Genomic DNA, 25380 nt, shown 5'->3' with positions numbered 1-25380 from the left:
CTAACAACGGTCATTTATCAGATTTCTTTACGATAGAACGCGGTGTAAGGCAAGGTTGTCCCCTATCCCCTTATCTATTTATAATATGTATAGAAATGCTTTCCATAGCAATAAGAAACGATTCTAATATAAAGGGAATAATCAAAGATAATGAAGAAGTTAAAAACACTTTATTTGCGGATGATGCAACTTTTTTTGTTAGTGGTACTGAAGCTTCTATTTACGCGCTTCTTAACACAATGGGGGACTTTAGTCGGTTATCTGCCCTTGTCAAACAGGTGCTCGTTTGGTGGCGCTGTTGTCGAATAGGTCCTAAGTTTACTTCCGTATTACAGATCGATAACAGTGGTGATACAATTCCGATAAAATTTGTAAATATTCAATTGATATCGCAACATGGCTTCACATATTTGCACCTTACCATTGGGCCAGCTTAAAACGGAGCTAAGGCGACGCAATGCAAAGTTGAATGGACGGAAGAAGGAATTAATCGAAAGGTAAACTTGTCAAAATGTAGTCCGAGGACAACTAGTTGTTAAATCGATATCATGTAATTGATTTTATCATTTTAGTAATGTTAATAAAGCTTTGAAAGGTGAACACTTTTGTGTTTTTATTGCAATGACTTTTAGCTGATTATATGCTCGCGTTTACATGTATTTTACGACAAAATACAGTGGTTGGGGAAATTTTTAACATTCGACCTGTACAATATATGGTATCTCAAGTTAATATCGTATCTTTCCAGACTGGAGGCATATGACAGGAACCAGAATTTCCCAAGGGAAGAAGATCTTCTGCCAGAATTCAACATGAGCCTGCCCAAGACTAGTGGATACAGAGATGTAAATTCAGATGCTAAAATGGCACCAATAACAATAGAGAAGGCCATCGAATACATGGACCAGTACCGGGTGGAGTTTGATGAGAAGGTGAAAGACCTGTACGACGATAAGTTTCTTCTTTACATGCGACTGTTTTCGGCACCATCTCTGGACTTTGTTCGTGGGGCATGTTAAACAGAAATGAGGAAGAAGGTTAATTATGTTGTAGACATTTCTTTGCACAAAAATGGATATATTCATGAAGCACAGTGTGAATGTGGTGCAGGAGAATGCCCATTTGGACATTACAAACATATTAGAACTTTGATATATGCATGTTGTAAATTTGTTAAAGATGGAGAATTTAAAGTTGAAACAACATGCACAGAAAAATTGCAGTCATTTCACAAAGCAAAAAAGCATACTGGTTCGCCCCTAAAGTCTCGAGATTTAAACTTGGGCGGTGCAGAAATTTGTGACATTAAAGATTTTGACCATCGGCCACAAACATTCCGTAAAGTTGATGGATATCAAGACTATTTTCACAATATTTGTATGAATCTTAGGGGTATATCAAAGACACTAATTTTTCAGACATTTAGCCCAGCCAATATTCGTGCAATTTCCAATGACCATGATTATTTTGAAGTATCTCATGAAGACAATTTCCTGAAACAATGTAAAATAACCAAACTAAGTGACAAGGACAGGGATGACATTGAAATGTACACTAGGGGACAAAACAAGAACGACCGATGGTTTGAAGAACGAGAGAAAATAATTCAGTCATCAATTTTCACCGTGTGTGTACCGCAACAGAAAGAACCAACTTAAATGACTTGGCAAAGTCCTTTGTTCGGGACTACAGAAACCTACAGAAGCAATGCGCCATGGAATTCAGTATGAAAAGGAGGCCATCCATCAATATGAAAGTAAAAATAATGTCAAAGTAAAACCATGTGGGATATTTGTATAAAAAACCTTCCGTTTTTAGGTGCATCACCCGATGGCATTGTAGATGAAAAAATTGAAGTTAAGTGCCCCTTCAGTGCTAAACACCAAAATATATCACCAGTCACTGTGCCATACTTGAACGAGACAAATGAAAATCTGACTTTGAGTACTAAGCATCCATATTATTTTCAAATTCAGGGTCAGCTGTTCTGTGCTGAAAGGCAATTTTGTGACTTGGTAATATACACCTTGAGTGATATTTTGTTCACTAGAATTCATCGGAATGAGAACTTTATTGCACACATGATATGCAAGCTTGAACAGTTCAATACTTCACATTTCAGAGCCGCAATTTTTGAAAAGTACTTTTATAAAACATAAGTGTGAAACACTTGTTTCCATTTACCAGCTGTATATATGTATAAGGTCTTAGTTGAATGTAAAATAAAAATGGTTTAATGTTTTATTTGTATTATTTTTGATCTGGTTTATCAAATAGAAAGGATTGGTGTCTTTATACAGTAACACGTGAAAGGTAGCAGATTGGTCGAGTATAAAGATGATAAGAGTATTATGCTTCGACTGGTGTTTGATGTAAATAAATGAAAATCAATGTTACATATAAATCCCAAACTTTATTATCACTAATGTGCAAGTAGTGCACACCTGCCACAGATTGTTTAAATACTTTGACCTCATGTCATATCCAATGATTTTTTAAGAAAACTTCGGCTTCAACATAAGAATATGTATGAAGCATAGGCTCTGATGAGCTTTGGAGCGACAAACGGATTCATGTTTGCTTTAATGAATACCATGCACAAGACACACGTGATTAAGAACCATTTATCGTGTGAGAACCAGTACTATTATCAACGGAGTCAATATTCTCACCTGACGGCCATTGATGTCAATTTTAATTTAATTTCAGTACACCTAATACCAGAGACATGTGACTGTGTCTATTTTATAAAACCTTGTTAGCACAAGTAACACATTAAAGAAAACATCAGCATATTTAAATATTTATTTACAAAAAAACACAACATAAACAGTAAATGTTAAAGCAGCACTCTTACTCCCAAATAAGATTAATATACCCAAAAGGTTGAATAAATGTTGAAAACTATGGTTCTTTTGAAGGATCTTTTGATCTTGCTATCAGTTATTAATACTTTTTATAAATGCATTATATAGTAAGAAGTTAAAGTTAATCACTCATTTTTTTGTTATACGTGTGTAAGATTTGATTTTGAATAAGAGTGTTGCTTAAATATAAAGGTGAACATATGTTTGTAAGTTCAGGCATACGAGGGCACAATGCCATTTCTAAAATTACACAGCATAAAACACACAAAAATTATTTTAGATGAGAGTTTGGTTTCTGTTGCTATCATGGGCTCTGTCAGTATCTTGTATGTTTTCGCCAGTCCAGTAATCCTCTCTATATGCACCCGTTTACTTGCAATTTTCCGATCCTTTATCACAGTTTCATTGGACATTCTATTTTTTTTTCTTAAAGAATGTTGGAATGTTAATAAATACATCATGCGGCGCAAAAATGTCCTGTACATTAAAACCTTTGTCGGCCATAATACTGTCTTTTTTTATCGCACATCACAGCTAATGAGCTACGCTCCACAATCTGCCTGTCACTTGTTGAGCCTCCATATGAAGGTGACACATATGAAACCAAACCCCCTAGTGAAGTTCCTATCAGCACTTTCACAGTATTCGTGTTTTTATATGTAGAAAACGTGGCTTGCTGGGCGGTTGGGTTTTTAGGTTTTTTAATTGGACCTTCTGTTCCATCTACTATAACTGTGTTTGGGTAGTTTCTTTTGAAACTGCTTGGAGCAAAGTGCTTAACAAGTTCTTGGCTCGGCCAGATGTTGAGTTCCCTCCACTGTTTCTCCATGAAGAGAACCCATGTAATGAATATGTTTGAAATTACACTTTCAGCAACACTGAACATTCTAGACAGTTTGTTGTGTGTCGCCTTAATTTCATTAACACAATTAAAAATTGGTCAGGCACAGTCACACTTATAACAGAGCGATATACATAGTTCAGATGATATGCTGCTGGTCCAATTGTACTCAAAACAAACATAAATTTCAAATAATTTTCAAGTCCAGTATAAAAATGAACTACTGCTGAATCATGTTCAAAGTTATAAATAGAAAATGCTGGTTGTTTTGGTGTCTGAACCACAGCATCTACATATGAAGGTATCCCTTGCACATCAGTTTCAACTTCAGATACAGTTTCAGTATCCATTGGAATTACTTCCTCAACTGCCCCAACATCCAAATCATCTGAAACAATTTCTAACTTCTGAGCAATAAACTCTGGCTGTGGCTCTTCACTGATATTCGAAATGTCGTGGAATAGCTTTCTCTTTCTAGCATCTCGAAAGAGACATCTGTCCTTGCGTGCCCTCTTCTTCTGCAATGTGTCTTGGCATGTCCAAGAAAACACACTTGGAACGGCGGTTTATCGGAGAGCCTTTTTATGTCGTTCGACCCCTGAAATGTAAAAAAGAAATAGAAATATTAAATATCAAAATCATAACCACCATTTATGATTAAAAAAAATAGTTATGGTTTCTAAGTAAGTCTTGTACAGGTGGGGTTTGGGTGGGGGTTTTGCACAAGTTTATTGTTTTACCACACCCCCACCCACCCACCCACAGTCCAGGAGGATAAAAGGGGAAATGGCTTTTTTACCTCCCAGTTGGCCCTGCATGCCGAGTGTCTCTGGGGCGTGGGGGCATTTTGCAGGTATTTAACCAGCAGTTTGTCAACACATGACGGGGATTTTACCCAGGATGGGCTGGACCAAACGTTCTGACCTGGGGATGTGGTTACTGGTACATTGTATGATGTGGGTGGGTGTAGCAAAAGGAAGTAAAGGTAGGCAAAATGAGAAAACAGGGAGCGGGGATTGCGAGTCTCTACATAATCTGACAAAATTCTGGTATGCGGAAAATAACTGAGAGCCATTTTAAAGAACAGATTAAAAGATATACATACGGACTGCACTGTACATTTACTGATTTAGTTCCTTGACATGTATATTGTATATATGGTCAGTGCGCAAATTAGGGCTGCAATTTTGTATTTGCATTAAAATATTTTATATTTATAATGAATTAAAACATATACAAACGCATTATTCTCACCAGAATACGTCTCAGAGTGGTAATCATCTCCCGTGAAATGGTTCTCACAGATGTACGAGTACTTCGTAGGTGACCACAATTCGAACTTCGATTTTCCCCTTTTAATTGCGTGCACCCATGCATCTCGTCGGGCTTTGTCCTTCGGAAACTTATGACATCCTTTTCGTGAACAAAATGGTACAACACAAGTTGTTTCAGGCATGATTAATCACTTTCAATGTATAACTGTCAAACGCTTAGGTAAACAACAATGGCGTGGATGAATTGATAACATCCGAGGATACCCGGATAAAGGACCTTCTCGACAGCAGCGCCACCTATAGTGGGATTAGGAACAGATAACCCGCTAAAGTCGCTAATTAACGATTTTAGCAATAGTTCAGGTTTAAAATTGAATATGATTAAGTCTATAGTATTAAGGGCTGGTTCACTACGCTTCACTGATATGATATTTTGCAAAATGAAGCAATTTAAGTGGACATCGGATCAAGTGACAACGTTAGGCATTGTATTTGCAAATGATAGAAACAAACGCATAGAATTAAACTACAAATGTAAAGTTGAAAAACTTTATTCAACATTGAATAGATGGAAAAAAACATGGTTTAACATTGATTGGTAAAATAACGGATATTAAAACGTTTGCAGTTCCAAAAGTTGTGTTTCCATTAACGGTTCTTGAAAACCCACCAGAACAAATTATTAAAGACATTGTAAAACACCTTTACAGTTTTTTATGGGATGGAAAGCCAGAAAAGATAGCAAGAAACATTATAACACAGGATTATAAAAATGGTGGATTAAAAATGATCGATTTTAATATGTTCATATCAACAATAAAAACAAGCTGGATTAAAAGAATACTTGACGATTCCAACAATGGTAGTTGGAACGTACCGTATCTAAAGGAAATAAATAAATTTGGTGGTAAAATTTTACTTGAGGGAAATTTTTCACCGAACTATATCCTATCTGATATACAGAATACATTTCTAAAAGATATACTTACAAGTTGGACAAGATTAAATTTTACTAAGGAAATAGAACATATTCCAACGCAAATAATTTGGTATAATGAATATATCAACACATGTAAACGCCTAATCTTTTACAAAGAATGGTATATACATGGCGTCATATACATACACCACTTTTTTAATAACACGACAAAACATTTTTATACATTTGAAGAACTAAGATTAAGTATAATTTACCAAACACAGATTTTCTAAAATATCATTCACTAATTTCAAGCATACCAGATAAATAGAAACGTACGTTTAAAAGCAACTGTACAAACATGAGTCAAAAAGTCAAATTTATTGACAAAATACTAGGAATAAAAAACCCAAACAAATATGTATATGAACATTATATGAAACAAACCATTAAAGGAGTGATAAATAAACCTCAAAATAAATGTGACTGAATGGGTTCCCTAATGCGTCACCGCAGATCACAACCAATGTAAAGAAACTAGCAAGTGATGTTGATTTCTGATTTACAGAAAAACTAAGAAAACATTTCCTAACCTATAACAAACTATGCTATTTTCTGCTTCTTCACACGTAAACTCATTCAGATTTGCCCTGTATTTCGATGATGCCATCCTCCGCTAATATTTCAACTTGTCGGAACTTTGTAGAACGACGCATCGCTGGTATTTTGGTCAAGGATTGCATCATTAACATACAAGCAAATCTTAAATATTTCACACGCGTTTAAAACAGACTTTGGCATAGTCTATTTATAGGCTAAATAATATTTTCATATATTTTCTTTTAAAAAGGTATTTAGTAGTTAACGTCACTTAATCGGATGTTTACATCGGCTGTGACCTGTGGTGACGCATGTGAGAACCCCTTCAAATTCACGTGATTCCTTACCCTGATGATGCAAAAGCAAGAAATCGAATTTAGGTCATATGGTAACTATAGTATGCAGTAAAAAGGTCACTAGAGTGGTTAAGAGCTAAATAGTTTGGGTTGCTAACGGACACAGATATCCTATCACTTTCATATAGCTTAAAAATGGCGGATAAAAAACTTGTAAAACACAATCGTCTGAACCTCTTATACACATTTGCTTTTGCATAAGAGCATCAGTTGTTCCAAATTTGTGGGACTGTAGATTTGCGTGGTGACTGAATGTTGTTGTTAAATTGTTCATTCCTGTCGTGTTAAGATTGAGTGTTGAAGATAATATGTAGTATCCTGATTTCTTGATGAAGATGTCCCCCTCATCACGGAAATGAATGTAATTGTCGTCAGTGATTGTGCTGCTGTTTGTGTTCCAACGAAGTTTTGAATGACCTTTAAGAAAAAGATATAACCGAAACAATTGCATGTCGATTACATATTGAAAGAAAGTTACATGAAGCATTAGCACAAAGTCATCGGACAGTGTGTGTGTGTGTGCGTGTGCGTGTGCGTGTGCGTATGCGTGTGCGTGCGTGTGCGTGTGCGTGTGTGTGCGTGCGCGTGCGTGTGTTTGTGTGTGTGTGTGCGTGTGTGTGCGTGTGTGTGTGTTTGCTGAAGACACAACCTGACTGTTGATGGACGTAGACCCAAGTTAGAATACATTTAAGTCTTGTTAGGTTATGCGGCGTAGTGATTAGTCGTAATGATCTTCTAAGGCTAAATTAATGGTGTACACTGATGTGTGTTTATGATAGTACATGGTTGATTGTAAGGAAAACGTCAGAATGTTTTGGCAATATTATTGAATATGAACAACATCCGGCTTTCCTAGGATGTATCAGCATGGCTTCAAATGCAACAACATGGAACAATAACAAACAGAGTCTCTCATCTCAATAACTTATTTATTCTTCAAATGTTTCAATTTCAAACAAACCGTACGAACTTCAAGCAAATGTGGTTTCTTAATAACAAAATTCGAACAAGTAAAATGTGCCGCAGACGGTTAGAAATTTAGAAAGTTTGCGTTTTAACATATGAAACAGCTTAAAGAAATTATCAGCCAATAGCAGTGGTCCAGAAATTCTTATTCATAATTGGTGGTAGCTCCGTTGAGTAAATGAAAATTCATATACATACAACAATACACGCAAACGTACATATCAACAAAGCGAGTAGATGGAGCCATTATGACATCAATTAACTGCCATTGTACATCGAAGCATTTGCAAAAAGCACAAGAAACTTAATAACATGACCTTAGAATTACTTAAATCGGTAAATTCTGTTAACAAGCATTATAGAAGAGATTAAGTTTTTTGATTACTTTTGCACAAACCCCAAGCATCAGATCGTGTAGACGATTGGTAGGAAAGTTAAACATATAATGATGATATATTATTCATACATAACAAAACGCGTTAAAATTGGTTAAATATATTATTTATTGAAGAGAAGCTTAAATTCACAAAATGAAATGCTTGCGGTTAGTAACTTCTGAGGAAGTCCAGTGTCAGTTATTTAGTTTCCGTCTTACATGAAAACTGTTTGTAAACCGCACTTGAATTCCATGTAAAACATTGCAATGGCTTTTTTAATGTATTATCGAAAATATATTACCAAGCATGTGTTCTCTTAAGGAACCTTGTGATGCAGTCCGACTTAAGCGCTTAGTCCCTCGCCATACCGCTAAAAGACCATTTAGAAAAATAGTATTAATGCATTTAAAAAAAAAACACTTGGATTTCCCATGTTTAAATTCGTATCAAAACGAAGGAGTTATGAGTTATTTTTCTAAATGGTCTTTTTGGCGGTATGGCGAGCGACTGAACATAGGGCCCCTTCATTTACAGCTAAGTGTTTGACCACAATACCACGGATCTGCGACAACTTGTATGATATTGCTCGATTTGGTTAGAGGTGCTTTGATGTAAGAGGTTTGTTATTACACTGTCAGTACGCAAAAACTTTGTCTTAAAAATATTACCTTGCACCGTTTCACTTAGTACTGTGTCTATCACGCCAACCAGTCTAGCTGTAGTCGTTTTTAATTCCTACCATACACAGTCGGTGGAAACCAAATCCCCTAGACCTATATCAATGTATTAGACCAAGAATCATGACATGATCTTTTGATAATGGTTTACCTTTCCAATCTATTTGTATTTGATTTTTAAAAAGGTACATAACATTATGAATATTTGCATTTTAATATACTGAGTTTTTAACAAATTTTAGCAATTTAATTCTAAAAAGTGTTATCAAAGAATATTTAAAAAAGAACATTGCAACAATATTATCTTTAATAATTTTAATTGGATAATAAACTAAACGATTAAGAGGTTATAAAAGTATAACGTACCCAGATCGTTTAGTTCGTTTTCGACGAATTCCGTAGTCATTTCCTGAGAAAAAAAAGAAAACAAAAACATTTAGACATATGTAAAGTTTACAATACATGTTTTAGTAAATTTTATTTGATTCATTAAGGCTTTAGTTACAAAATGCATGACTTATTAAACGTCTTTTAAACACAAACCGACTAAAGAAAGAATATGGTTATAGTAGATTTCTAATAACAGATAGCGAAAGGAATTAATGATAAAAGTTTTGACACATTTTGAAATAAAAATGGAAAAGTGACTTGAAAATGCATTATAGAGACCAATGTTTTAGGATGATCATAAGCAAAATGCCTATTACATTATAGATTATCCATGATACAACCGAGACGGGGAAAAGGAGTGACAGTACTGCTGTACAGACAAATCCAACAAATGCACGTCGTAATGTTTTTCCATCAACCATGCAAGCAAAACGCATCTTTTGTAAGCAGGTTCCCATGGTTTTCTGTGTGTCATATGTAAATACACGTTAACGTATAAACAAGTACGCGTATATATATATATCATCTATTTTTTGTAACGCAATCACATAACTAAGCTAATAAAATTAAACAATAATAATACTAAACACAGTTATGCATAAGTCAGTGATGTAATATTCAAAGAAATTACTACATTATTGTGTGTGTATTGTTACGCTCAATGGTTCTCAATTCCATATAGTTACATGATGAATTGTAACCCCACTTTGACCGGCAGTTCTTTTTTTTGGCAGAGTTGCGGTGTTCTTCTTAGATTAATCCACTTCTAATGCAAACAAACTACTGAACAGTACATACATGGTGTTAAACTGGTAAGAACTTTGAACCGTTAGAAGCAAAATAGGTTATATATTTTATTTTGAAATTGCCATTTTGGCATAATATGAAATATATTCCAGATACAAAGAATAATTTAGAAATACGTATGACCTTAAACATGTTACACATTGATCAGCGGCATTCCATTTGAAGCGCAGGAAACGCCTTATATTCTGAGTAAGGTTTGTATACACTCCGCCTGGCTGTTTTAGGTGGTCCTGATTTGTTTTCGATTATGCATATAAAATAAGAAGAAATATCAATATAAAATATATTAAACATTTACAGAAGAAGCAAGAAGCAAGAAATACATTTTAAAACATATGTTATAATTGTTAATCTACAAATATATTTAAACGAGTTTTTTCATGTTATATATTACTTTTTATGCTTTTTTAGTAGTGGGACACAGTTTTGGAAACCCCCCAAAATTCAACGTGGTACTTACATATACAGCCTTAAGACCCTTCACTGCAATGGTTTCTTGGTTTCAAACAATATTTCCGGTAAAGTTAAAAGCAGAACCAAGGTAGTACTACTGAAATTGATAAGGTACAATTAATCTTGTTTGTATTCTTCTTCTGTGCAATCATTATTGTTTTGTGATATTTTTAATTTATTTTCTGCGTGTATCATATTCTTCTTACGCATTTGTGTACTTTATCAAATGCATAGTACATGTAGCTCTTTTTATTATTTTAAAAACATCCATTAAAAAATAAAGATATTTAGTGCTTCACATGTTGATTAAATAAATATTAATGGTGCCTTTAAAACAAAGTAGAAAGTAATCGGAAATTTAATTTCAAATAATTACGCACAATCGTCGCATTTTGATTTTAAGCAAGTTATTAAAAAATAAAATTCCATTTTGATAAAATCACAAAACTAATAACATGAACTAATAATTATATAACAAATAAAAAGGCGAAAACAGAGGAATAGCAATTGCAATAATGTTTTGTGTTGCCGTTATGATATGACTTTGTAATAGAACTAACTTATTTCAAAATATATTTATATAAACAATCACATACCTACATGATTAACTCCTTTTACTGGGCTTAGGACCCGCAGACTTTGTCCGCCAGGAAAGGCTATGGTATTCTTATTTTAATCCAAGTCGAATGAAAACAAATGCTGAAAAGTGCATATAGGCAGAAATAAGTTTTTATTTTTAGTTATAGGATTGCAAATATTTGGGCATAATGATAAAAACGTTTCATGACCTTTGCAAATGGACGACGGCTTTCTATTACAACTCAAAGGTAACGTCATGTCTCCTGCGTAAAATTTGTTCACTCTCGTCCCATTGTTTTTACTTTGAGAAAAAATATTTTTGTAAACGGACGTTATATTATTTTTATGATTCCTTTGCAATATTTATTGGTAGGTTTTTTTCCAAAATATAACGAACATTTTGAAACCACTTGCCGATGATGATAAGTGTGTTTTCATAACAATATCTAAAAAACGACCAAGCCCAAGCTGCGTTAACGACTGCCCAATCTTTTTCGTGACCAGTAGAGTAGAAGACCTCTATATAATTAGGAAGCAAAGGGTCTTAAGTAAATGTATCAGGGGCTTTCAGCATTGCCAAATGGTTGGTTAGCTCTAACGACTGCTTTAAGGGACTTCCAATTTCACAAGAAGATTGCTCCACACCATGAATCATCCTATTAATTTAAAAGATCAAGGTCATACAAGGCGTTTAAAAGGAATCGAGTGCATTCCGAACAATGATAAAAACAACACAGAAATATACACGTGGAAAACGCAAAGATGTTTTTAACTATCCTTTCAGGTAAGGGCTAAACAATAAAGAACAAGTAGATAATCGATTGCATTCAGCTCTGTAAACAATATGTCCTTCTTTTTGAAAATCTCGGTATTTTGTAATGGTTTAAAAACAAATTGCTAAACAGTTCCATAAAACTGATAGAAAAATATGCTAAATTCTCGGTCCTAAAGTAGTATTAAACTATAAACGGAAAAGGGTTTTGCTCCGCCCCAGGGGGAATTTTGTAGACCATAATTTTAGGACATGTTTACGCTTTTGCCGTTTGGGCGTTTGGAAACTACAGCACTTTAAAGTTCGTTTGCAAATAATTTTAAACTTTCGAACATAGCTTTCACTTGTAAATTACTGTCGTTTTATAAAAGAAAAAGTGTAGAAAACTGCTTTTATTAAAAAATATATGACGTAAAAACAAAGATGTTTCATGGCTCACTATACTGTAATTTAGGTTACTTCAAAACTTGCAATATTCTATGACGAGAAACAAGTATCAAAATAAACTGCTTCGATTTGATGAGAAATCTTTAATTAGACAATAAACTTCAGACAGTACTGATGAATAAGACATAATATCAAGTTATTTCACATTAATATTACGTTACATCATCAGAAACGTAAGTTGGCTATTTATACATATTAAACAAATAATGCCTACAATGAGCATTTCTCGTCATTTTGCAATCCTATCTTTATTGTGATCCTTGTTATGGCACAAAAGCAAATTACAAATATAATTTAGAAAAACAATCACCATTTCTGATGAATGTGCATGTAGAATACGTTACATTTTAAAAAATACGTTACAGACAATTTCTTAAGTAAACAGGACTAGATTTATTAACTTCACACTTTTCATATCACAATTCTAATTTGTAATAAAAGATTGAATTGCAAAAACAAAATGAACGATCATTACATCATTAAATTTAAATAAAAGATATGTCACAAAAATGATAATCTGCATATAAACTACTTTACCTCAAATATCAATTACATGACTTGACATTTTTGACTCGATAAGTCATAACATACCACTCTTATATATTTTATGTCAATGGACTAGAAATATCAATTACATTCTTAAATGGGAATACTATTGCATCTGTCAATTGTAGTTAACGTTACCAGTGTTAACAAGAATATCCTTAACCATGCAACGGAACAATATATAATTATAATTGTATAATCTTATTCTAGAAATTTGGTGTACACGCTCGTGTGTTCCTTTACAATGTCATGCAGTTCTCTTACATGACATTAAAGCAACTTGACATTTGTTATCAGTATGTGTCATATACGTGACATACATCATACATCTTACCAAATTTACATGAAAAAAGTCTACACGTTTTTAAAATCATTCATAATAGTTAAATTTTGAAAAACATTCTACAATCAGTGAAGTCAAGTAACTTCATTTAATGTTTGTTATTTTTTAAATATGTACTTTTACTCCAACATATGATTAACCACACATAATACACATGTTTGAATAAACCAATGAGGATAAATAAACGTCGAAAACAATTGTTCTTATACTTATACCGAGTGTAGACGCAGACAACACGGCATTTCTACCCTATGAGACGGAAAAAGATCACAATTAATCTTTAGTACTCACCAATCTCAGAAAACTGCGTGATTAGATATTAACGACACTATTACAATCTTGTCATCAGTAAATAATACTAAGTCTTCCAAAAATGCATTATTGCGTAAGTTTCAAAAGTAAAAGATATTTCACTCAAAAAATATGTTTGTAATACATGCGTGTGTATTGATTTTGAATAAGAGTGTCACTTAAACCGATATGCTCTTAATATAGCAAAATCCTGTTCTAGTCTGTATCAGATTAATCTTCAAATACGATGTCAGTCATATTATCAAGCTCCACCTCCTCGGCACCCTTTTCCGACTCACTGTAATTATTTTCTTCCCTAGTACACAATCTTTTTACAATCTCTTGTGAAACAATCCTACCACATGTCCACATGTTTTCGATACTACTTGGCACTTTAATCCAACCACGTCATTTTACATCTCAAAGTTGTAGCAAGTAATTTTAATGGAACTATTGCCAGACGTACCTTCAAGAATGTGACCACGTTTAGACAGTAAACTCATATGGAATTGGTAAAAGTCATTTTCTATGATTTAAAACGGCGCCATTGTTGTATCAAACCTTGTGAAGTTATGGCTAATTAATATTATTGAAGAAATATCTTCTTTTTTTGTTTTGACCAATTTAATTTCCAGAGAAAAATCGCCGCTTGTTACCTAAGTAACCACCAGTATGAACGTTTTAATGCCTGCCTCTTGTTAAGATGAAAGCAATGCCTTCTTGTAAAATATTTCAACATTGGCACCTTCAAGCCATGTAAGATTTTAACATATTTCTCTTAGAATAACAGGATCTCAAAACTTTTCTGCAAAGTTGTCAATTTACCCTTGGTCAAAAAGTAAACATGACATTTAGGTTACAAGTATGTCATTGTTGCCCATAAAAGCCATCCATCCGTAGGAGTTCTTGTTTCGGGACCAGATATCAAGAATGTTTGCGCAGTTCTTTTTTTGCATTCAACTTAATTGAATAAATCAGGGTAATCAACCCGCTTTCCGAATATATCAGGTACTTATAGTAGGATTTGAAGTGTTGCATTGCCGACATATGTTTGTGCAACATCTTCACAAGGTTTTAAAAGCCATTCTATCAGCAGTGTCTAAGGACCATGTAACTTGACCATAGGAATAGGGCAGTTTTGTTTACAATTGGATTTTTAATGACCTATTCCATAGTTGCCTAGCCCGTTCCATGAGCACAATTTTAAATCTAATTTATCTTACAAAATTTAGTTTTTTCACTATTTTATCAATTGATTTTTATGTTACTGTTTGTAAACTGCATTTTAATGAATTTTTACGCTGTATTGAGTATGAATTAAAAATATTATATATAATAAATTAAAAATGTATACAAGTTCTGTTGAACAAATACATATGTTTTATACTATTGAGTTTTAACATTTAATTGATTGCAACTTTATTTGATCTTACCCATTTTCCGCATGAAACTAAACAATAACATTAAAATATTTTGTCTAAGTAACGTAATCATGGTTACGTAGGTTTTATCACTGGTTCAAATTAGAAATAAAACCATAATATAATGTGTGTTTAACTAAAGCGATTAATTGTGTTAAGGGTATTCATAATTTACCAGCATCAATCGTTATTATGCAAAATATAACAAAAAGTAACGTACATTACACACTCGTTATCCTCACAATCATAAGAAAATTTAGGGATTTATTGTTAAAATCGTCTAATACGCATTTAGGATATGGCATACCTCTTTTATCAAGCAAAATAACATGACTTTATTTGTATAAGTACTCTGTGTAACATATTATTTCTATAAAAACGTTGCTTTTTATGTTACGTTTAAACAGTAACGTAATTTACACCAACTCGCGTGGTAATAATTATTAGAAACCTCATCGAACAAAAGAACCATGATTTACCAACTTTTATCTCATAAACGACCATTATACATGGAAGATATAGTACAAATAAAACTTAAAAGAAACAACTTAAGGTAACATAGTTAAAAAGTCTGTTACTCACTTATGCCCCCTCCCTCAGAGCGTAAACATATCTCATTTTGTGGCGTTTTGCTTAAAGGCTAGTTTAAGCCTTCTATAAGTGACGCCCCCAAACCGTGTATTTGAACACAACCTATGTGAATTGATCTTAATCTTATTGCATAATTGTCTTATCAGATCTTCAATCTGAGTACCCTGCTGTGCAGTTTTGGATGTTTTATTATAAAAAATGGCCCCTAAATGGCACTGAGTCAATAAACGAGTACACAGGAAATTGGCCCCTACTGTGACATCAGTGCAATTAGCAGGAGATGCACAGCAGGGGATTATCATGCAAAACATTCCTTAAACTAGGCCTTTAAGCTTTAAGAAAATCATAACCTTCAAAATTCCCCCTGGGGTGGGGGGGGGGGGGGTCAATTGGCAGCTTAAGGTCTATATGAATAACACCACACAGGTATATAATCATTGACATCAAAGTAAGGAACTCAAATGTCTTAAAGCAATCCAAACAATTAAAAGAAATGTATGTTGTTAAACATTAAACACGCCCATGTCAATATCTTATTAACGTTAGATCACACTGGTGTGTATCGCCGTCAAAACATGATGCAGCTCTAAACGACAGCACAAAATATCAAATGTCCCAACGTGTATCAACGAAAGATGAACACTTATCTTTTAACCTAAGAGGACACATTTCTGTATTAAATTTAATGTGTAAGGGATGGGTGAAATTGTTTTTTTTTTCTCCAAAAATTCAGTTAAAGATATGTGTACCGCTCCTTTACTGTTCAATTTGCTCTATTGATATGAGAACGTTTTAATTTTGTCACTTACTCATAGAATTTGATAGGACATCTCATTGTCTTTAAACAGTATCATAAGCATACATATAAATTAAAACTGGAATGCGTTTAGTTACACAAAGGCCCTATAATGTCAACAGGATTGAGTATATGCGCGAGAGGCGCCTTGTTAATGTGTGTGATTTATTTTATTCTTTTTTTTTAAATGTTATGGCTACGTTATCGCGTTGTATGTAATTCTGAAAATGTAATGGTTTATAAGCGATATTTCTTTTCAGGATTTAAATGCAATGGTTTATAAGCGATATTTTATTTTGTTTCAGGATAAAAATTGGTCTATCACGAATTAAGATTAGTAAAATGGTAAGAGCGTGGACATTTTCTTTCAAATAAGTACTTTCTTTTTATTGTATATTTTACTTTAGCTCACAAGATCACAAAGTGCTTATGTCTATTTGCCTATTTCTGTCTACCGTTGGTGATCAATGTTTCCTATTTATAAACAACACTTCAACAAACAGAAGTATCTCAAACTGACAAGTAGAGTGCGTTGACTGCCAAAGTTTTCCAAATTATTCCGACCCATTGTCCAATCTTGCCGCTTTTAAAAAAAAGAAAATGCTTAGTAAAACACCAAAAGCGTTCAAATGGTGTATCGACTTTACACGCTGTTTAATTGTATTTAAACATCAAATGATGCTGATGTAATAAGCGATAGTCACGGTGTCTTTATTGTATGTTTGGCATAAGATAAATCCGTAGTTGTCTTCTCTTAGCTGTCGTGGCGACAACTTTTTTTTTTAAATATTTTATTAAAATGGCGTAAGCGGCGCCCATGCGGCCGGCATGGTAATCGAGTCTGTCCCTTTAATCAATCAAGCACTTCCGCCGGTGTGACAACATATCCGATAATTAGGGCAAGCAGTCACAGCCCAGTCAACATCTCGTTAATTATTGCGGAATTTTTTTGCTTTCACGGACTAACAGACAGACAGACAGACAGTTTATTTCGACTTGTTTAATGTACATCGTCAACAACACAGCTAGTTATAATTATCAATGTCAGCGTGTATGCATAGTTACAAACAATGTAGTACATACAAGTATTTATACAAAAAATAACAAAAAGTTACAATAAATTGGTTAAATATTGTACTGTCTAAATCAAAAGATGAACAATTTTTACTAAATAAATCCCATTTTCTCTCTCCCATTTAAACACGTCCACTACGCGCCATATCACGTGTCATTAACAATGACATCCTTTAACTGGTATGCCTCTTATTAGTAAAAACAAATTTAATATTTAGCTCAACAGCTTTATTGTTGCGTAATTAACGTGTTAGTTTTAAAAATGCAAATCATAGAATTTAAGTGTTGTCGGAAAGTCACGTGATGTGCAAATTTCGAAATGGCGTTTGCGCGCTTAAAATAGATTTGCTTTCGGTTTTGTAATTGCTATAAGTGCAGCATTTATTGGGGTAAAGAAAGTGTCAAAAAGATTAACAAAAGTCATTTGGGTATGCTTACAATTAGATAAAATTACATCCTATTTGAAGAGGCTTCCGATAAGTTGGCTGGTGTAAAAGTGGACAATTCTTTATTAGGATAGTAAGGCCTTAGTTTAACAAAGAATATTTCCTTGAGTTTCCATTTATTTAAAGTTTATCTCATAATTTCATAATTGTATTTTTCAATTCTACAACACTAGTCTATGCAGGCATTCAACAGATGTCAACGTATTTATGTATGTCGCATTCTTTTGCAATATTTTCATTTTTTTTTATATTTACATACTTGCCCATATATTTTGTCGATAGAATAACAATTCGCTAATAAATTGGGCTATGTGATTGCATGATAATGCGTTAATTAAATGCAATCTAAGGCTCTTAAAATGCTTTAACCCTATGAGCTTCAGTGGGGGCTTCGCCCTCTCTGAACCCCCACAAGTGCGTTGCCCTGAACCCGTATGGGGGTCTTTCGCGGCCCCTTTAACCCCCGGCGGAAAAGTGGCGACACCTTTTTGGAACCCAGGGAACCCTTTGAAACGTATTGGAAAAACTAACGTTTGACAACCATTGTGAACATATCATACTAGAGAAACACAAAAGATAACCTGAAGATGTACAAATAATGACTGGAATCGATTGTGATTAATCTATAAACGTTAACGACCAAATAAATAACGAAACGTACGACATCCGGCTTTATTGTCACTATTTTAGAATTTACGTTTTGTTTAGAAATGTTAGCATACGTTGAGACGCCTACGCATTTATTAGATATCGAGTCAAAGATTAAAATTTGTTCATAGAATGTGTACAATATATTATATATCATAGCTATAACAATGAACATTGCGAAAATATTGCAACGCATAACAAATTGACTTTTATTAAAAACGTGTTCTCGTTAGAAGAAATAGCTCTTAATAATATGCAGAAGAAAAACAAACTGCAGATCGAATGTTGCCAAACAATTCACACTGCTTTCGATGGTCACATAATAGGTACAGATTCTTCTCAAATAGTCATGTAACACAGAGCAATACTTCAATTTGAGTGATATGCTGAGTAATTCATAAAATAACATCATTAAAAAGGAATAAGATTAATGAGGAAATACCCTTTCAACACGTTTCAATTCACCTAAATGAATGACACTACAACTAGACTTAATAAAAACTTAAGATAATCAGTGTACATACAGGTCTGGGACCTGTTTCCATAAAGGATTTTAATATTAACTTCAATCATCTTAAACCTGTATAAAGATTAACAATACATGTACATCGATTATTTTTATTTGCTCAACATGGTGTTCATTTTCAATGCTGACTCGAGTTCAATTCACTAAAATATGTAACAAAATAATGATTCTATGACACTAAGATAATTTCAATTTTAGCTAAAAATCTTTATTGAAACTCACCCCTGTATTAGACACATAATTAACTTTGTTTACATGCATGTACGGTGAGTTAATCCAGTCTTTATGAAATATACTGTGTATCCAGATAATCAATCGTTTTAAAAATCTTTGGTGCATTGCTACACATGAATTAGCGTTTAAGTCTGTTCGAGAAATACGAAAATGCTCATAACAACGTAACATGTATATATTTGAAGCAATTTTTTGAATCTGTAATCCTTATATGACCAATGACCTCGAACATGTTAAAAAGAGGCTCTTTTGTACACCCACGTTGGTTAATGTTTTTTGTTTTTGTATACAATTATATTTTCAAGGCTTCCGAACTTTCTGGGCAAAAGAATGAGTTTGACATAAAGTTCAGTTGAATTGAGGGTTCCATACATATCTTATGTCCACAGTTTTGTTATCACATGGCCATCATCACGCTAATGTTTACAACCGGGCACAAAATCTCGGAATAAATCATGCGAGAACCTTCATTGTCAGTGTGATATTTACCGTTTAAAAAAGCAACGAATCAGGATATAATATGACTTAGCCACATTCATCATTATTATGAAAACATGTCTTATTTGAAACAGTTTTTGTAGTTAAAATATACTTGAAACAGTGCTGAAAAAGCACTTCTCCGTTAACGATGGTATCAATAAATAAAATGTTAAATGTCAGCACATTTTAAAAATTCTGTTATTTCTGTAAATGTATTTTTAATGTTGACTGTATAATCCTTTAAAATGTATGTATTCAAATTTAATTCCCGATTTCCGTCTCTAAAACATAAGGTAGGTAAGTCACTCTTATTTTAGTCTGATTAGACATTAAAATAATATATTTACATCCGTACTTGATTTTCTGAACGATAAAAATTGAGTTCATTTTGCATGAACCGGCGACCTTTCGTGACCTTTGTAGGCGGAGTTTGGCAACAAAGCAACGCTCTGATTGGGCGTAGTGATCTTATAACGATCTACTTTATTGCTAAATATAGCATGGCACATGTTCTGTTGAATGCCGGCTTGTTTACATGTTTCTTTTGAGGTTTTACGAAGAATTTAAATGAAAAACATTATTTTCTAAAAATATCATTTGGAAAATGCTTTATTTTGCATTTGATAACCAAAGAACACGCATTGAACAAATAATAAAGACAAATTAAAATCGACACGGTTTTTACTACAGTTCGTCTGTAACAACTGTCAAAACAAACATGGCTGATGATTCTAAGTTCGGCGATTTCTTTCTAGGACAAATGTATTTGTTCGAACAAACGTCTTAATATTGACAATTCGAGAAGACTAGCACATCACAACACTTCAATATCTTTGCGAATGTTAAAAGACAACAAACAAATGAAATTATGACGCTATAATTACCTTGAACTGGAAGTTATCCATGAAATCACCATGACTACATGGGTCATGCATATGTAAAACATGAGATAAAATGTATCGAAAGTTCTCTTGATTAAAATGAATATATTACAACAAAAATCATTATTACCTCCACATATTTTACAGAAACTACCAAATGATTAAAATAGTCTTTGATTTTTTATTTCTTTCTGCAAATTACTTATGGACTATTTATTATGCGGAGGATAAAAAGGACGCCCAGCTAAAACACCAAGGGCGACAAGTGCTCTTACCATTTACATTCGCTCTTCACGTTTCATTCCCCTTTGTTGTAATTAAAGGCTTATTCTCAATCACTATTAGGTCAAAAAAAAAAAAAATAAGAAGGGAAAATGTAAATACAAGTATTGATTCTTATTTGTTTGTGCGTTCATGCAGTATGAACGCTCGGCCGCGATTTTGCATATTTTGCAAAAAACGCTAGCGCGACTTATGCATATGCAAACGCGTTTTTCGGAAGCAAGAAAATTCCGAAACAATGTGCACATAAGGAAAATTAATTAACAGTCGTGAAAAAATGTTTTGCTTTTTACATGCGAAAAAGCTTCGACATCAGCTGAATAATTTCTTTTCGTAGATAAATAAACATTTTATTTATCTATTTCTGAAGTTTGATAATGATGAATTGACAATAAGTATCCGCGTGGATTTGAACATCGCCAATACGATTTTACAAACGAAAGTAAATAAAGTCAAATATAAATAATATTTTTAAAAATATTAATCAAACCTTGATTCTCTATCCTCGATTAACTCCAGCTGATCCGCTTGTAACAATGGCAATAATGTTGTAACGCCTCGATAGTAAGATAATAATACATTGCATTCAAATGAATGTACTTTGAAATTCACCCATGAATATATATATCGGGGTGGTTTGATGTACAATGTTTATGCAAGCGGCCTTACATTATCAAAACAAGCTATATTGGGCATGCATATCTAGGTTATTACGCCTGACAAGTTTGTCGATCGGAAATTGTATGAATAGCGTCTATATAAATAAATTAATAGAAGCGTTATGGAAGAACTTAGGCGACATAAATTCAAGATATGCTGTTCCTACAGCATTCTTATCCAGCCGAATAGAAGAAGGTAAATAAAACATAATTATGTTGATGAAAAATTTTCAAGTGAAATAATTTTTAGTATTTGAAGTGCTTTATTTTCTTAAAGTTTTATACATGACGTAAAAATAAATGGCGCGTCGGAGAACCTAGGAGCCCGTAGGAGCGCTTAAGGACGCGTTATCAATTAAAAACGGTTGGAATGTACACACACCACCCACAACTGACATCAAACAAGTGCTTGTTGGTTGACAACTCATAAAATTGCAATCTCAATTTCATGGTGTTCACACATAGCATAGATTCATTATGCATGTACATTCTTTATGCTTAAATTAATATAAACAATTGAACTCATTCCTACAATAAATATAATACGACTGTTGAAGAATATTGAAGATGAAGCGACAATCGTAAGGGACAGTGTCATATTCGTAAAAGGTGTATACAAACGTGATCACGTACTCAATTGAGACACAGCTATCTATGAGATACCATGCATTGGCATTCGATGGCTTTGAATATGTACTCGAGCGAATATGATAGTACCATAACGTTCATAAGTCTGTCCTTGTTTGAAAAGTGGTCAACACAATAGTGCCAATTCTGTTGGTCTTGTCTATTGTTATGACTACGCGCGATTCGTCTGGTGACATTTCTTAAATTGCCTTTGTTATGATATTGATACTTTGTCAAGGATGGCATGCGATGGAAGTGATGGCCATTCCAAGTCAAATACAGAAACAATATCAGAAGATTTGATGAAACTAGGTGAAATTCAGAAAAGTCCGGACGCGATGCTCTTGTTTTTTTATGGGGAAAGCCCCTAACCTCTTTAACGTACTCCGTGTAAAACACTGAGACAGGGGATACACCATTTCTACAAGTACCACCCTTTGATGCCGACCACAAGGCAAGGGAGCTACTGGTGCAATTTCTTTAAGTATTTCGGTATGAAGCGGCCGCGGCTGAGCCGCAGACAAGTACTGATTTCTTCACTTAAAACAGGCTTTAATTTTGACTACGTTGTTAACAAAATCGTTGTAAATCGTTGCGAACCACCGGAACATACGTTGATGGCATTTGCTTGAATCAAAAAACAAATCACGCATATTCTTTATGTAACGGGAATGGAGACGAAGGTTTAACTTAACAAATTTCAAATAATAACTAAGAATGGCACTAAAAGGCTTCTGTAAATAGGCTTCTGTATAAATAGAATAACTAGAGCGTGGCAGTACGTTTAAAGAGTAAACATCTTCGTATATTTATAGAAGTGTCTAACTGTACAATTTGTGTCAAGGGCAAATTCTGTATTATTTTTGAAGAAGAAGCATCTTTTAATGTAATGATTTATATTTAAGGACAGGACTTCTTCACTGATTTTCAATATCAAATTTCAATAAACTGTGCACAATCTTTGACCTTCAGTACATATCAAACTGTATTTGAAAACAAGTCAATGTTTATCTATTTCACCTTGAAACTATATCTAGTATACACTTAATATCATACCATATCAGGTAACAATATACCGGGGTTTAACCGAATTGTTTGTAATTGAGCGTATTTTACAATACCTCTTCCAATAATTGCAGTTAAATGAATAGCAATGATAGAGGTGTGTCATATAATTATTAAACCGAAGAACAATAAGTACTAAACGTGTTTGAATTCGCATTAAATAAAATTAAAGCAAGACTAAGATATATGTCTTACGTATCATAAAATAATGTTTGTAAGTTTAATAAATGAAACTCAGTGTGAATTTGTTTTATTTCATTTCATTTCATTCATTGTTAAAATAAGTATTGATTTCAAATCATCAGTAGGTATGCTTGACAGTATTATAAAGATTAGATACAGTTACTACACCTAGCCATCATAAACTGAAAGTATACATTACTTGCAATTCGCGCTCGTTGTGTGTAATTTCGTTACATCCGGTAGTTTGTGTAGTAAATACAATCTCATTAAAAGCATACTCGTAAGGTGCGCCTTATTTAATTATTCTGGGTTCGCAGAACATGGCGTTGGAGGCTACCTCAGATGACCCTTACAGCATACATATGCATAAGCAAGAATACGATAACCTTCTGAACTAATCGCTATTGCTTGAAATTAGACAGTGACAACCGCTGAAAACGCTGAAATGGGGTCTCTCTTACTTACATCAAGAAGTCGTCAGTTTAAAATTTCCTGGCATAACACATAGGATTGCGGTTATGAGACAGACTTAAGTTCAAATTGTTCTGAATTTTCCATATTCAGAGGTCGGAGTTCACCTAACAAATTTATTGAATTAATAATTTAATCTATAGTTTGTTTATAAATCCCACAATTTTTTATCAATAATACTCGGTATACACAGAGAAAATCTATTGAACTTTAAACTTTAAAATGAATGTGCTTCATGTATCTTTCAAGAATGATGGTAGAGATATCAAGTTCATGATGTTCATGCCTATGTCGGGTTATTGTGGCCTTGTAGTGGGAGCACTATAAACCATTGTTAAATACAAGCTCGGGGTAAGGGCTCTACAGGGAGGTGTCAAAATCGTTGCAGCCCCAAAGCGGTCCAACACATACAAACAAGTTTCTGGCCATTTCAAACGGATACACAGACCAGACCGCCTCATGTTCAGGCACTCCGTCAAATTTGTATAATCCGACAAGAAGTTCCCGCATTTAGTGGTAAGAACATATGACTAGTTTGCCGAAATATGATGAGCACATGTTGATATTACCTTCATTCAAGCAAAATGATTATAAAATGGTTAACACTAAGTTGTCAATGTTCCTAAAAGGTCGGTCATAAGTAAGCAAGAAGATGTCTCAGTTATGAATGTTTATAATGGCATGCATTTCCCCTACCTACCTGCAAGTGATAAAATGACCAATATGATCCAATGTCAACTTAATGAAAAACAACTGATTTTGAAAACCTAAAAACTACCTTTCACGAATCAATTCAATTTGAAACTATGACTATATTATAAAGTAGAAATACATTGCAGTATGACATTCGTAAAAAATATTCCTGCATCCATCGTTGGGAAACTATATTAAAGTAAAAAGGAGCCATCTTTACTTGTGTGTCGTCTTCAATCTAGAAGAAATTTCTCAACAAGTGGTATGAAGCATGAAATTGATTGCAAACGAAATGCAGCTGCTGCATTTGCCAACTATAAAGACAGCCAAGTCAACCCTAATGGGGATGTTGTGAACATAAAATTGTCATGGCTAGCAGCAAGTCCTGGCAGAAAGTTATAAAACCCTGAACCTGAAGAAAATCCGCCGTTTGTGTTAGAAGAAATCCCTAAGCAACAGTTAGAGTATTCTAGAAGTAGCCTTTTTGACTAGAAATGACACAGGGATTTCGTTTCTTAAATTTTGTTTTGCTATATTATTGGTTAAATGTTAGATATTTAATATAACAACAATAGGAAGGGGTAAAAGCAATTGTATGTTATCAAATAAATAGTTTCTCTTTATTCTCAAATCGAAGATATGTTCGAGGTATGAAATACCCTTTTCATTGTCTTAGGTCAATATACTATTGGATATCTTCAAAGAGGTTGAGATGTAAGGAATAACTTTGACCGTTCGCCCGTCTGTTCAGTTCTGTGATAATAACGATAGAGGATTAAACCCCATATCTCTCAATTT

The 25380-nt window shown here is 33.7% G+C and overlaps 1 long non-coding RNA gene and 1 pseudogene across 13 annotated transcripts; one reads left to right on the top strand and one right to left on the bottom strand.

Annotated features, from left to right (window-relative positions):
• Positions 1 to 396: 396 nt before the first annotated feature.
• Positions 397 to 1658, top strand: LOC128235718 (uncharacterized; annotated as a pseudogene).
• Positions 1659 to 2791: 1133 nt separating this feature from the next.
• LOC128234847 (uncharacterized) lies at positions 2792 to 21561 on the bottom strand. 13 transcript variants are annotated; one of them, XR_008261046.1, is made up of 8 exons: positions 21375 to 21561; positions 11124 to 11226; positions 10198 to 10624; positions 9954 to 10047; positions 9585 to 9731; positions 9244 to 9286; positions 8869 to 8973; positions 5518 to 7274 (listed from the first exon to the last, which is right to left on the bottom strand). It is a non-coding gene; the product is annotated as an uncharacterized LOC128234847 (long non-coding RNA). The 13 variants fall into 13 exon arrangements; XR_008261049.1 differs by having other exon boundaries at positions 9585 to 10047; positions 10198 to 10304; positions 10535 to 10624; XR_008261047.1 differs by lacking the exon at positions 9954 to 10047 and having other exon boundaries at positions 10198 to 10304; positions 10535 to 10624.
• Between the last annotated feature and the right edge of the window lie 3819 nt (positions 21562 to 25380).

This window comes from Mya arenaria, chromosome 5, assembly GCF_026914265.1.
Source record: "Mya arenaria isolate MELC-2E11 chromosome 5, ASM2691426v1".
Lineage (NCBI taxonomy): Eukaryota > Metazoa > Mollusca > Bivalvia > Myida > Myidae > Mya > Mya arenaria.
This window is presented reverse-complemented; position numbering and strand designations above follow the sequence as displayed.